The following is a 13,378-nucleotide window of genomic DNA, read 5'->3' as shown; positions in this document are numbered from 1 at the left end:
ACGGTCACAGCCACACTGGGAACCCCCGCAGTGAGACCATGGGTGCTCAGGTCCAGTCATGGGCAAAGGCCTGGCTTCTCTGGTTTGGTTTTTCAGAGGGCAGGGGTAGGTAGGATACAAAGATGAGTAAGACACCAATTCTACTCTGAAGGAACTCAGTATGTAGGGAATGTTTAAGAAAAACAGAGTGCTCATTGTTTACAAAAAACACTCTTTAATCACCATCTTGTTGAAACCGTTCTCAAATGTACTGTGTTCCATTCTTGGGTTGAGGCACACAGTATCCTGAAAATGGGCATGCTCTTGAGTTTCCCTTTTCCCCTGACACATTCAGCATTTGAAATCTGGATTTCATCATCAGGACTCCAGTGAAAAGCATCCCCTCAGTGATCACCAGCCTCACCATAGTAACAGCATCCAGTGATGGAGTCAACCCTTCATCCCCTTGGGACGGCCTGTAAGCCGAGACTAGTGGTCAGTGTATTCGCTGAATTTTCTCCTTCCTCTTTGATTGCTCCTCAGGGGGTTCCTTCAACTCTCTTCTAGTGCGGTGACGCCCCATCCCCAACCCCTCCCCCAGGACCTCATCTGTTCTCATGGCTCCACCCGTCACCACCATACAGATGACTCTGATGTCTGTTTTGCCATCTTTGGCTTCATTCCCAAGACTTCCACTTGCCCTCTCAACATTTCTCTCCAGATGCCCCACATGTATGCGTTCAAAATTATTCATGACCTCTCCTCCTAAACTCCTCCTCCTCTTGAATCACCTATTAATTAAGAAACCATCAACCCTCCTTGTTGCCCAGCTCAAAACCATCTAAGTGCCTTCACACTCGTATATATATATGTATCTGTATATATATATACAATCAGTTCCCAAATTCAAGTGATTTTACTTCCCCATTTCTCATAAGGGCCCTCTCCTCCTTTCCTCCTGCCATTCTATTCCTGTTCAGGCCCATTCTACAGGGTGAAATAGCCTCTACTACTATGGTAAATCTTCCCTGATCACTGATGCCACAGCACTTGATTGTCCTAAAGGACCGCCCCACTTGGAGACTTTTCTCACACACACACAGTGTTAAATGAGTCCTCAGAGCGTCCCTGATGCAGCCCCATTCAAATCTGTCTTATCTCTGCTCTCCCACAGTAGCCTCTTACCCATCTGTGCTGCTGAAACACTTGGCATCGTCCTGTGTTTCCACTTTCATGGTTAGGCCCATGCTGATCCCTTACCTTGGAAAACCCTTTCCGCAAACCACGTCCTCCTTCAAAAACCAGGTTGAAGTCTGCCTTCTCCATGAATCCTTCCCCAAATCCATCAATCAGAAGTGATTTCTTAGTCCTCTGAAGTCCCATCGCTCCTCATACATCTCTTTTGTTCCCTCTCACTCTGTTTTGCAACATGGTTATCGGTGTTCACATGTTCTCCCTTTTATGGAATTCAAATACTGGATATTACCTTGGGTTCTTACAACAGTGGTTTTCAGAGAGAGTGAACAAGTACGTGAATGAGTAAATAAGTCTTGCAGTATCATTAAGTCATCATTCTATATCAAATTTCGGGTAGATTGCCTATCTCTACATCACTTAGTTCTTCTGGAGCTTTATCTTGTTCCACTGCCATCTCATTTGGTCTAAATTTCTACTGGTATTTTTATGTATGTGGAAGGTTTCTTACATTTCTTGACCTTGGAGAAGTGGCCCTCTGTAGGGGTGTGCCGTATGTCCTAGCACTTCACTCCCCTCGATCACTCAAGGGCCCAGGGAGCAGCCTGTCCCCGGTGGGCTACTCAATTCCAGAAGCTGCTGGGTTGTGGTTTTCTGGTTTCTGGTGTTTGCCGCCTTGTTGGAGAGTCGGTCTAGAGGCTTGTGAAAGGCTTCCTGGTGGGAGAGGCCGTGCTGGCCTACTGGTGGGTGGGGCTGGGTCTTAGCCCTCTGCTGGGCAGGGCCTTGTTAGGGGCGTGTCTACTCACCGGAGTCTTAAAGAAGCCTGTCTGCCGCCGGGTTGGAGCTGTGTTCCCATCCTATTGGTTGTTTGGCCCGAGGAGTCTCAGCATGAGCCTAAACGTTGTTCTGTGGGGCCAAGTCTTGGTCCTAACTGCTCCAGCTGGATGTCTGCCTCCACTAAGAGTTCAAGCAGAGGAACACTCCCTGATATTTCCACCACCAGCTTTTATGAACCCAGAGAGAGGGCCACAGCTGCACCCTCCTCCCCAGGAGACCCTTTAAGACCAGAAGGTAGGTCTGGCCCAGGCATGAGACCTTGTGTGTGCCCTCCCAGAGTGGAGTCTCTGTCTCCCTTCCTCCTGTGGAACTCCTGTGCTCAAGCCCAGCTCTGGGGGCTCCTCTTCCCAATGCCAGACCCCCCAGGCTGGGGAGCCTGGCGTGGGGCTCAGCTCTCTCTCCTATAGGAGAACTTCTGTGACCTAATTGTTCTCCAGTTTGTGCGTCACCCACCTGTGGGGTATGAGATTTGATTATATCACACTTGTGCCCCATCTACCATCTTGCAGTTTCTTCTTTATGTCTTTAGATGTAGAATATCATTTTTTGTAGATTCCAGTCTTTTTGATTGATGATTCTTCAGCAGTTAGTTGTTATTTTGGTGCACTCGTGAGAGGAAGTGAGCAAATTTATACACAGGCTTTTATTTTATAGGAGGATGGCCCAAATTTCCACTGACCGTCTCAACCAAAATCAGAAGCAGATGTTTATTTGTTAATAACTTCCTGATTGTTTTGCTTATTTTCTTGTAATATATTGCTTTCTGTTCAGAGTTGAATGGAGAAAAACTGGCTAATTGAATGTTCCAGGTAATTGTCTCTGGTTAACCTAACTTTGGGCTTCCCTGGTAGCTCAGACAGTAAAAGAATCCATCTGCAATGCGGGGGACCTGGGTTGGGAAAATACCCTGGAGAAGGGAAAGGCTACCCACTCCAGTATTCTGGCCTGGAGAATTCCGTGGACTGTATAGTCCATGGGGTTGCAAAGAGTCAGACACGACTGAGCGACTTTCACTTCACTTCACCCTAAGTTTTGTTTCTATAAGGTGTTTTCTTTCACATGGGTAGCTGGGACCTATGTCAATCCAGCTACTCATTAGAATCACCTGGGGGACTTTGTTAAAAAAAAATAGAGGCTCCTCCCCAAACCAATTAAAACAGATTGGTGCCAGGAGTGATGATAGTGTGAGGTATGCTGCTTTTTTTTTTTTTGAAACACACCCCAGGTCAGTGCACTGAGCAGCCTGAGTGGAGAATCACCAATAGATCAGATAAGTAGGAATATTATATACGGAGGCTGTTACATTAACTGAGGGAATTCAGGAGCGGGGATTGAGGTGCTGAAAATAGCAGAAGTAAAATGCAGAAGTGACAATATCAAGAGTCTTGAACAAATAATCATTAAGACTTGGTGACTGTTGACATAAAGGGAATAAAAATTAGGAGAACTCAAAAATTATCCCTGGACAAAATCCCAAGTATTTGGGAAGATGGCACAGCCATTGTCGGGGCGGGGGGGATGGGAAAATTCAGAAATGATGCCGTTGACAAACTGGGTGGCCTTTCAAGAATTACTTACCTTCTCAGGGCCTCCGTTTCCTTGCCTATACAAATGATAGGGTTTGGTTTTTTGATGTCTCAGTTCCTTTCAAGTTCTAGCATCGAAAGTAAGTGCATGAACTAATCTGGGATAAAAAGCCATATGGAATTTCAAGATGTGTGTGGACATTTAAACAGTGATTCACAACAAGCAAGTGAATCAGAGCCCTGTGGCTTCAGCAGATGGGGTCTCCAGGGAAGAGCCCAGAAAATTGGGGTTGAAGGGTAGGTCAGGAAAGGAGACTGAGAATATAGAATTTGCCTCTTCACCTGCTCCAGGCTTGCTTACCTTGTGACTGGTGCGCAGGGACACAGTGCCTGCTGTCCCTCATCACCTCACCATTAATGCATGGACACAATCATTTTTCACAGGACTACTTGGAGTTGCTGTCATATACAAGGTTTTTCTGGAGAAAGATTGCCTCTTATTAACAGTGCCTTTGAAAACTGAATTGGATCATTTTGCAATTCATTATGAAAATTTACTAACAGGAAAAAAAATAGCAGGATATCTTAATAGCTCTTTTTTATATTTAAGATGTCTCTGTGTTTTCATATCAAGTGCCAGGAGGGAGAAAAATTATATTTTACAAGTGAAATACATCTGTTCAGTTGGCCTTTTCCTATTATTTCTATCAATAGCTTATCACCCCTGGGCATACAGAAATCAATATCTTTAGCTTGTTTTCAGAGTGAAATTTTAGGCAATGGCCATGGGGGGTGGGGGGGGCGGGAAACCTCATTGCTTATTCAGCATAGAAGTGAAATGTTGATTGCCTTTCAGCTGTCAAATACAGTGAAACCAAGTCCCAGTCTTCCCATACCCAAAGCTGTGGGGCCCACAGAAGCTCTAGCTAGAAACCCCTGGTTGTGTTATGTTTGGACCACAAAGATACACAAATAGCCAATGAGCTGTTCAACCTCACTAAGGATCAAGGAAATGCAAATCAAAATCATAATGAAATATTGCCTCATATCTGTTTGGCCACTATTTGGAAAAAAAACAAAAAAACAAAATAGCAAGTTTTTGGCAAGGATGTAGAGAAATGAGAACCCTTGTGCACTGATGGTGGGAATGTAAAGTGGTGAAGCCACTAAGGAAATGGTATGGAGATTTCTCAAAAGATTAAAGATAGAACTACCATATGATCCAGCATTCTCATTTCTGGGTATATATCCAAAATAATTGAAAACAGAATCTCAAAGATATGTGCACACTCATAGTTCATTGCAACATTATTCACAATAGCTAACAGCTAGTGGCAACATCGGAGAAGGCAATGGCATCCCACTCCAGTACTCTTGCCTGGAAAATCCCATGGACGGAGGAGCCTGGAAGGCTGCAGTCCATGGTGTCGCTGAGGGTCGGACACAACTGAGCGACTTCACTTTCACTTTTCACTTTCATGCATTGGAGAAGGAAATGGCAACCCACTCCAGTGTTCTTGCCTGGAGAATCCCAGGGACGGGGGAGCCTGGTGGGCTGCTGTCTATGGGGTCACAGAGAGTCGGACATGACTGAAGTGACTTAGCAGCAGCAGCAGCAGCAGCAACATAAATGTCCATCTTTGGACAAATAGATAAAGAAGTAGAATATTATTCTTTAAAAATAAATCCTGACACATGCAACAACATGAATGAAACTTGAGGACATTATGCTAAGTGAAATAAGCAAATCATATAAACACAAATACTGCATGATTCCATTTATATGAGGTACTTAAGCAGTCAAGTCTTAGAATGTAAAATGTTGGTTAACCAGGGGTTCAGGGTAGTAAGGGGCATTGTTCAGCAGGCACAGGGCACAGGGTAACAGTTTTACAAGATAAAACAAGAGTTCTAGAGGACTATGTATAAATAACAGTGCTGTTAATGTTGTTGTTCAGTGGCTAAATTGTGTCCAAATATTTGTGACCCCATGGACTGCAGCATGCCAGAATTCCCTGTCCTTCACTGTCTCCCAGAGTTTACTCAAATACATGTCCATTAAGTCAGTGATGCTATCTAATGATCTCACCCTCTGTTGCCCCATTCTTCTCCTGCCCTCAATCTTTCCAAGAATCAGGGTCTTTTCCAATGAGTTGGGTCTTCACATCACCTGGTCAAAGTATAAGAGCTTCAGCATCCATCCTTCCAATGAAAATTGAGGGTTGATTTCCTTTTGGATTGACTGGTTTGATCTCTTGCAGTCCAAAGGACTCTCACAAGTATTCTCCAGCACAGTTCAGAAGCATCAGTTCTTTGGCACTCAGCATTCTTTATGGTCCAACTCTCACATCCATAATTGATTACTGGAAAACCCACAACTTTGACTGTACAGACCTTTGTCTGCAAAGTGATGTCTTTGCTTTTTAATACACTGTCTAGGTTTACCATAGCTTTCCTTCCAAGGAGCAAGTGTCTTTTAATTTCTTGGCTGCAGTCACCATCCCCAGTGATTTTGAGCCCAAGAAAATAAAACCTGTCACTGCTTCTACTTTTTCCCCATCTATTTGCCATGAAGTGATGGGACTGGATGCATGATCTTAGTTTTTTGAATATTGAGTTTTAAGCCAGCTTTTTTCTCTCTTCTCTTTCACCCTCATCAAGAGGCTCTTTAGTTCCTCTTCACTTTCTGCCATTACAGTAGTGTCATCTGCATATCTGAGGTTGTTGATATTTCTCCTGGCAGTCTTGATTCCAGTGTGTGATTCATCCAGTCTGGCATTTCTCATAATGTACTCTGCATATAAGTTAAGTAAACAGGATGACATTATACAGCCTTGTCTTATTCCTTTCTGAATTTTGAACCAGTCCATTGTTCCATGTAAGGTTCTAACTGTTGGTTCTTGACCCACAAACAGGTTTCTCAGAAGACAGGTAAAGTGGTCTGGTATTCCCATCTCTTTAAAATTTTCCACTGTCTATTATGATCCACCCAGTCAAAGGCTCTGGGTACTCAATGAAGAAGTAGTTTAGATGTTTTTTCTGGAATTCCCTTGCTTTCTTTGTGATCCAGCAAATGTTGCCAATTTGACCTCTGGTTCCTGTGCCTTTTCTAAACCCAGCTTGTATATCTGGAATTTCTCAGTTCATGTACTGTGGAAGCCTAGCTTAAAGGATTTTGCACATAACCTTACTAGCATGCAAAATGAGCACAACTATATGATAGTATGAGCATTCTTTGGCATTGCCTTTCTTTGGAATTGGAATGAAACTGACCTTTCACAGTCCTGTGGCCACTGCTGAGTTTTCCAAATTTGCTGACATACTGAGTGCAGACTTTAAACAGCATCATCTTTTAGGATTTGATATAGCCCAGCTGGAATTCCATCACCTCCACTAGATTTGTTCGTAGTAATGCTTCCTAAGGCCCTCTTGATGTCACATTTCACGATATCTGGCTCTATGTCAGTGACCACACCATTGTGGTTATCTGAGTCGTTAAGACCTTTTTAGTGTAGGTCTTCTGTGTATTCTTGGCACCTCTTCTTAATCAAGTGTGCTTCTGTTAGGTTCTTAGCTTTTCTGTCCTTCATCATGCCCATCCTTCCATGAAATGTTCCCTTGATCTCTCCAACTTTCCTGAGAACTCTCTTTCTTGAAGAGATCTCTAGTCTTTCCCATTCTATAGTTTTCCTCTATCTCTTTGCATTGTTCACTTAAAAAAGGCTTTCTTATCTTTCCTTGCTATTCTCTGGAACTCTGCATTTAGTTGGATGTACTTTTTTCCTTTCTCCTTTGCCTTTCACTTATCTTCTTTTCTCACCTATTTGTAAGGCCTCCTCAGATAACCATTTTGCCTTCTTGCATTTATTTTTCTTTGGGATGGTTTTGTACGATGTTACAAACCTCTGTCCATAGTTCTTCAGGCACTCTATCTACCAGATCTAATCCCTTGAATCTATTTGTCACCTCTACTGTCGAATCATAAAGGATTTGGTTTAGGTCATACCTGAATGGCCTAGTGGTTTTTCCTACTTTCTTCAATTTAAGTCTGATTTTTGCAATAAGGAACTAATGATCTAAAGCACAGTCAACTCCAAGTCTTGTTTTTGCTTACTATATAGAGCTTCTCCATGTTCAGCTGCAAAGAATATAATCAGTCTGTTTTTAGTACTGATCATTTGGTGATATCCATGTGTAGAGTTGTCTCTTGTGTAGTTGAAAAAGGGTGTTTGCTATGACTAGTGTTCTCTTGACAAAATTCTGTTAGCCTTTGCCCTGCTTCATTTTTTACTCAAGGCTAAACTTGCCTGTTACTCCAGGTATCTCTTAACTTCCTACTTTTGCATTCCAACCCTCTATGATGAAAAGGATATCTTTTTTGGTGTTAGTTCTAGAAGGTCTTTTAGGTCTTCATAGAACTGGTCAACTTCAGCTTCTTCAGCATCAGTCGTTGGGACATACATAGCCTTGGATTACTGTGATGTTAAATGGTTTGCCTTGGAAACAGAGATCATTCTGTCATTTTGAAGTTGCACCCAAGTACCGCATTTTGAACTCTCTTATTTGACTATGAAGGCTACTCCATTTCTTCTAAGGGATTCTTGCCCACAGTAGTAGATACTATGGTCATCTGAATTAAATTTGCCCGTTCCCATCCATTTTAGTTCACTGATTCCTAAAATGTCAATGTTCACTCTTGCCATCTCCTGCTTGATCGTGTCCAATTTACCTTGATTTGTGATTTTTACAGCATCAGACTTTACTTTCACCACCAGGCACATCCACAACTTGAGTGTCATTTCCACTTTGGCCCAGCCTCTGCATTTTTTCTGACGCTATTAGCAGTTGCCCTCCAATCTTCTCCAGTAGCATATTGGATACCTTCCAACCTGAGGGGCTCATCTTCCAGTGTCATATCTTTTTTTTTTTTTTTTGCCTTTTCATATTGTTCATGGGATTCTCATGTCAAGAATACTGGAGTGGTTTGCCATTCCCTCCTCCAGTGAATCACGTTTGTTTTTGTTTTTGTTTTTTTACATTATTTTTAATTTATTATCTTTTTACTTTACAATATTGTCTTGGATTTGCCATACATCAACATGCATCCACCATGGGTGTACACATGTTCCCCATCCTGAACCCCCCCTCCCACCTCCCTCCCCATACCATCCCTCTGGGTCATCCCAGTGCACCAGCCCCAAGCTTCCTATATCCTGCATCGAACCTGGACCGGTGATTCGTTTCTTATATGATATTATACAGGTTTTAATGCCATTCTCCCAAATCACCCCCCCCCCCCAACAGAGTCCAAAAGACTGTTCTATACATCTGTGTCTCTTTTGCTGTCTTACATACAGGGTTGTCGTTACCATCTTTCTAAATTCCATATATATGCGTTAGTATACTGTATTGGTGTTTTTCTTTCTGGCTTACTTCACTCTCTATAACAGGCTCCAGTTTCATCCATCTCATTAGAACTGATTCAAATGTATTCTTTTTAATGGCTGGGTAATACTCCATTGTGTATATGTACCACAGCTTTCTTATCCATTCATCTGCTGATGGACATCTAGGTTGCTTCCATGTCCTGGCTATTATAAAGAGTGCTGCGATGAACATTGGGGTACACGTGTCTCTTTCAATTCTGATTTCCTCATTGTGTATGCCCAGCAATGGGATTGCTGGGTCGTATGGCAGTTCTATTTCCAGTTTTTTAAGGAATCTCCACACTGTTCTCCATAGTGGCTGTACTAGTTTGCATTCCCACCAACAGTGTAAGAGGGTTCCCTTTTCTCCACACCCTCTCCAGCATTTATTGCTTGTAGACTTTTGGATCTCAGCCATTCTGACTGGCGTGAAATGGTACCTCATAGTGGTTTTGATTTGCATTTCTCTGATAATGAGTGATGTTGAGCATCTTTTCATGTGTTTGTTAGCCATCTGTATATCTTCTTTGGAGAAATGTCTGTTTAGTTCTTTGGCCCATTTTTTGATTGGGTCATTTATTTTTCTGGAATTGAGCTGCAGGAGTTGCTTGTATATTTTTGAGATTAGTTGTCAGTTGCTTCATTTGCTATTATTTTCTCCCATTCTGAAGGCTGTCTTTTCACCTTGCCTATAGTTTCTTTTGTTGTGCAGAAGCTTTTAATTTTAATTAGATCCCATTTGTTTATTTTTGCTTTTATTTCCAATATTCTGGGAGGTGGGTCATAGAGGATCCTGCTGTGATGTATGTCAGAGAGTGTTTTGCCTATGTTCTCCTCTAAGATTTTATAGTTTCTGGTCTTATGTTTAGATCTTTAATCCATTTTGAGTTTATTTTTGTGTATGGTATTAGAAAGTGCTCTAGTTTCATTCTTTTACAAGTGGTTGACCAGTTTTCCCAGCACCACTTGTTAAAGAGATTGTCTTTTCTCCACTGTATATTCTTGCCTCCTTTGTCAAAGATAAGGTGTCCCACGCACCAGTGAATCACGTTTTGTCAGAACTCTTCGCTATGACCCATCTGCCTTGAGTGGCCCTGCAGAGCATGGCTCATAGCTTTATTGAGTTACACAAGCCCTTTCACTGTGACAAGCCTGTGATCCACGGAGAGGATGTACCATACCATAGTGTACATTTAAAATTGTTAAGATAATCAGTTTTATGAATTAAAAAAAAAAAACAGCACCATATAGGGCTCTTATAAGAACCAGCATCTGTAAGGCTTAGTAATTCAAAACACAGAGGACTTCTCTTTGAGCTTTATTTTGTAAAATGTGCTGAAGTGTGCTTCCCTCAGGGCCATTAGATGAGAAGCCTCACATTTCTTAAACTGATGAGGAGCCATCAGTTGGAGGGAGGAACTTGTTATAGTAAGATTGACATTAGTATCCCTTCTCCCTCTACAGAGTTTTCTGTTTTGCTTCTCTCATTGCTGCTGTTTAGGTTCTTGCTTTTGGTTCATTTTGGAATAGGGTATCTTTGGGGTTCCACTGGGACAATAAGGAAGGAGGACTGTGTAGAAAAGGAAATTCCAGATTCTCGTGACATTTCAGAGATCATTTAAATCTATCTGTTCCTTTGCATCCCACCTCTTTTCACGAAGGCCTCTTTGAGGCAATATTCAGGTTCATTGGGAAAGAAGAGTATCAATTGTCCTGCCGGCCGAGATATCAAAACAGACAAATGCTGACAGAACGCACAGCCCTCATCCCCACCCAGAGGCCCAGTGACTCAATGACAGGGCAAAGCGTTCCCATCAGGGGTCCCCTGTGGCGGCTGCAGCCCTCACCACAGCGACAGGCATGGAGGCGGAAATGCCTTCCCGGGTTATTTGGTTATTGCAAAATGTGCTGTGAAGAGCATGGCATGCCTTTCTGTGACCTTGTTTATGAAAGTTTTTAGGAGGTTATTATTTTTGTTCATCAGTTAGCAAGCCCAGAGCCCCACGCGGGCCCCTGAGACAACTGTTTACCTCCTGAGGACAAAAGCCACGACTGCTAGCTCAGTGGGTCTGAACTTCACACCCAACGGTGCCCTGTGCTGCACTGTATGAATGAATGAGCGAGCGAGTGACGAGAAAGGACATACAGCAGCAGTCGGGCCCTGCCCTCCAGGAGATTGTGGTCTATTAGGAAAAAGACAAAAAAGAGAACAAACGTAAAAACAATGAGAACACAGTACATACACACACTGAAATGAGGAGGATGCCCAAAAGAGTAAGTTGAGTGTGGGGGAGACTTTTTTTTATGAGAATTCCTACCCTTCCAGTCTGTGGAAAGTACATTCTTTTAACCAACTGCAATACCTTTTGCCTATGTTTATACTAAACTTCTCTATTTAAATATATATATGTATATATGTGTGTGTGTGTGTGTATATGTGTGTATATATATATATATGTAAGAGAAAGTGCAAAGTAAACTCAATTCATAAAGAACATAGTGTTGGATCTAGCTGATTCTGAGGCAGACCCCACAAGAGGACATGTGCGCTTGAAAACTTAAAAAGCTAGAACTTATCCTTTAACACCTCACAGCAGCTGGAAGTTCAGTTTGGACAGCTGAATGGAATGCCGAAAAACCCAATCACCTCCATCTCCTAGCAAAGGGTAAACGATTTTCAGCAGAAAGCTTTTTTCTCCCCGCTTGCTCACTTCTCATCACCCTCTCCATCTGATCGGTCCTCAGTCCACCCACCCCAGGAAATGGATGCTTCCACTTCGAAGCAGGAAAAGGACAGGGTATGGGGGAAGTGAGTCACAAACTGCTGCCCAGGCCGGAGACTCGAGAGGAAAAAATACAGGGAGATGTCACCTATATTTTTCCAAATTACTAGTTAATAGATTTCTCCTGAGAGAAGACATTTAGCCTCACTTTCCCGTCTCCGAACAGAACACGTTCCTGCGGCAGGTTCCTGGCCAGTCTGTCCTCCCAGGTCTTCACCCAGCTTTGGGACCAGTGTGACCAAGAAAGTCAGATGAGGGAGAGAGGTGGGACCCTCGCCTGGAAACTTGCTAGTTCAGAGGCGCCATACCCTGGGACTCCCTCTGTACTGGGTCTCTTCACCAAGTGTTCAGGGTACCGCCTTCATGAATGGCTAATATTCAGAAATGAACTCTTAAGACAGAAATTAAGAAAAGGATGGATCTTAAATCTCAATTTTGAGACTGTTCCTATTGTCATTCTGTGGCTGCATTTATCCTCCAGTGATGCTGCAGAGGGCATCACTCCTTAAGATAACTTTTACTATTTTTAACACAATAATACACACTGGTTATAGAATATCTCAAAGAAATTATCAAAAGAAGGAAAAACTTCTTCCTCTATCTTGAAAATATAACCATTTTGTTTGGAAACCTGCTTGATTCATTTGCCAGTCTGCTTGCCTCTCCAGAATAGAAAATACCCTTCTACACATCATTTTGCACAACTGCTTAGCACTTTGTTATAAAGGTTTATCATTCAACCAACCTCCTATTTGAACTTCTCTTGTTTTTTTCTGATTTGTCCACTATTGTGAAAATTACTGAAGAGTATCTTTGTGGCTATATCATCTGTCCATGGGATTTCCTCAGCAAGAATACTGAAGTCGGTTGCCATTTTCTACTCCAGGGTATCTTCCCAACCCAGAGATCAAACCCAAGTCTCCTACATTGGCAGGTGAATGCAAGAGACACAGTTTCAGTACCTGAGTCAGGAAGATCCCCGGAAAAGGGAATGGCAACCCACTCCGGTACTCTTGCCTGGGAAACTCCATGGAGAGAGGAGCCTGGTGGGCTACAGTCCAGGGGATCGCAAAGAGTTGGACACATCTTAGTGACTAAACAGCAGCAGCAGCAGCTATGTCTTGCCGTGTATCTTTAGTTCCTCGGGATAACTTTGGAAAGTAAAACCACTGGGGCAGAGTATCTGCATTCTCACAGGAGGGTAGACGAAGTCAGAGAATCATGTGGACCCATGTGGGAGCTACTCCTCGGTGATGAAGTAAACTTTATAATAAAGTATCGTTTCCAATAGCCAAGCAGTTATGAGCTCTAGCAGAAGCCTTGTGATCTAATAAAAAGTGCCAGGAGCTGAGAGTCAGAGCTGGGCAGGAAGGCCAGGCTGCCCCACACAGCCCGCAAAACCCCTCAGGCCCCAGCCCTGCTTTCCAGGGCTCCCACAACTCATGGATAACCTGGTGACTAGGCTGAACCACAGGTTCTCTGACCAACTCTCAGGCTGGAGCACAAGAAGACTCCACTCAAAACTGGAAAACAGAGTGCAGCCCAACAATTGCTTCGAATTTATGTGTACCTACAGTTTGTTTTACTGTTATTGTCCCTTCCGTTTTCTTTAGTTTGTTTTTAAACAGCACTA

General features: G+C 42.9%; 1 protein-coding gene and 1 long non-coding RNA gene across 19 annotated transcripts in view; one reads left to right on the top strand and one right to left on the bottom strand.

The window, feature by feature from the left end:
- MAGI2 (membrane associated guanylate kinase, WW and PDZ domain containing 2) overlaps positions 1-13,378 on the top strand; it is a 1,472,356-nt gene that overhangs the window by 1,399,821 nt on the left and 59,157 nt on the right. The window lies entirely within an intron of this gene.
- On the bottom strand, positions 195-1,379 carry LOC147374423 (uncharacterized). The gene is made up of 2 exons (XR_015162750.1): positions 1,240-1,379; positions 195-455 (listed from the first exon to the last, which is right to left on the bottom strand). It is a non-coding gene; the product is annotated as an uncharacterized LOC147374423 (long non-coding RNA).

Source organism: Bos grunniens, chromosome 4 (assembly GCF_055505025.1).
Source record: "Bos grunniens cultivar Pamir isolate PY7600 chromosome 4, Bosgru_T2T1.0, whole genome shotgun sequence".
NCBI lineage: Eukaryota > Metazoa > Chordata > Mammalia > Artiodactyla > Bovidae > Bos > Bos grunniens.
The sequence above is the reverse complement of the archived record's forward strand: the minus strand, read 5'-3'. Positions and strand labels throughout refer to the sequence as shown.